Consider the following 2,146-nt stretch of genomic DNA (forward strand, 5'->3'; position numbering starts at 1 on the left):
CCTCCTTCTCCCCCTTCTCCTCCTTCTCCCCCTTCTCCTCCTTCTCCCCCTTCCCCCTTCTCCCCAACTCCTCTCCTCTTTTCCCCTCCTCCTCCATCTCCAACTCTCCCTTCCCCCTCTTTCTCTCCCCCTTCCCCCTTCCCCCTTTCTCCTTCTCCTCCTCTCCCAACGGTTCCACCAAAGTTAGCTCTGCGGCGCCAGTGAGTTTATTGGGCTTACTCACAAAGCATAGGTGAAAGGTCGCAGGCAGGACTGTGGGTGCTTCCTGGCAAAAGGCTGCGCATGACTCTCCCACAGCTGAGTAAGTAGAGCCCCCTCCCCACCTATAGCCTCTAGCCCCTCCCCTAACACCCTGAAGCCCTGTGCACTTAGGAAGAATTAGGGGCTACAGATGGTTGGGAAAGGTGGATGGACACTTGGGTTAAGGTCCCACGACTCTCCCTTCCCCCTCTGTCTGTGAGGGAACGTGGGTAATGACAAACCTAGTCGTGACAGTTTTTTGTGTGACCAGGCCTAGCAGAACTTCTGAGGACTTCTGAGGACCCTTGGTTTTGAGTTGAGAAGGGAAGTTCACAGTGGTTGGCCTTCTTTCAGGATCCTAGGGAAGGCAGGACTCTGTCCCCGCCCACCAGGCCACGAGCCTTCCTCTGCGCAGGCTCAGAGGCTTCTCAGGTGTGACCGTGTTTGTGAGGAATAGGAAGAAGAGGAGGGCTGGGTTCAAAGCCTGAGTTTAATTAGTCTCCAGCTTGCCTGGAAACAGCGGGTGAGTCACTGACACCCGCAGAATCTGACTTGTGAAATCAGGTCTCATCTCTGCTTCCCAAGCCTAGGGCGGGCTTGGCTAATGGATCCAAGTCTGGCCAGGCCTTGGAAAAGTCTCCTAATCCGCCAGAGAGCAATCATCGACTGTTCTTAGGGAAGGCTGAGGCCACCAGCACAACTGGAAGTTGTGGAGGGCCACCTCCTCCAGAAAGTCTTCCTTCTCTGACTCCAGTGACACAGAGCTCTGCTCACATACACGCCTTACCTCAGCACTCTGCCCTCTGGCCTCTCCGTAGGCACTTCTTCTTTATCTTACAATAAGCACGGGAGCCTGTGGAGTTCCGGTCTGCTGCTGCAGGAGCCAGGGGGATGCCCCTCAATGTCACCAACACCCAGCCCTCACAAACCTGCCAGGAGGAGGCGGGCAGCAGTGAAGGAGGACACAGTAAGACAATTATTTCGCTCAGTTCTGGGTCTTAAAGAGAATACGGAGACCAGAGCCTCGGTGTGCAGAGGCTGTGAGACATCCTCCTATGCAGCCTGCACACGGGCAGCCCTGTGAGCTGTCATTTCCACCCCGTTTTTGCAAAAGAAGGAGCTGAGGCTCTGAGAGGCTGAGCTGCGCTCTCGGTGGGGGAGTCAGCAGAACTGGGGGTGCCATTTCCCTCTTCCTCCTGGCTGTCAGTGTCCGGAAGGAAGGAGCACCCTGACAATGCGTACTTCCTTCTTGACTCATGGGGAAACTGAGGTCTGTGGCAGGGAAGGGGCTGGCAGTCACGAAGCATGATGGGCTGAGTTAAGATTTGAATCCAAATCCCTGGATCTTTTTGTTGTTTGTTTTATTTTTGTTGCACAGCCACTCCCCTTTTCTGGTCCTGGCCCCTCTAGCTGTTCCCTGGTGGCTCCTAAGGGAACTTTAAGAAGGCTAAGGGCTCCTTTAGCTAAAGCCTACTTTAGCTTCTAAAGGTAAATGTGTTCTTTCAGACTCCTGTCCCACCAGGTACAGCCATGGTCCACAGCAGCCATGGAGCCAGCTGTCCTGGAGAGGGACCCTGCGCTGTGATTTGGGGCATCCCCATGAGTGTGCCTCCTCTGCCTGCTGGAACGATAGATCGCTGCTGGCCTGTCCCTCTGGTGACCATCCCTGCCGTCATTGACAGCCAACAGTCAGCAGGGCTTTCCACAATGCTGCGACAGTGGCTCTGGCCTCATCCAGTGTGGGCATCCCTTCATGTGCATGGCTAACAGAGTATGGATTAGAGTGAGGCAAGAAGGAAATCTAGTTTAACACAACTTAGATAGCTGGCGTTGGTTCAAACGTCTGAGTCTGACCCAAAGCTATCTATTGTAAGCAAATTTAAGGGTGGTACAACTTTGGGGAAAA

Source organism: Psammomys obesus, unplaced genomic scaffold (assembly GCF_907164565.1).
Source record: "Psammomys obesus unplaced genomic scaffold, mPsaObe1.curated_primary_1811, whole genome shotgun sequence".
In the NCBI taxonomy this organism is placed as follows: domain Eukaryota; kingdom Metazoa; phylum Chordata; class Mammalia; order Rodentia; family Muridae; genus Psammomys; species Psammomys obesus.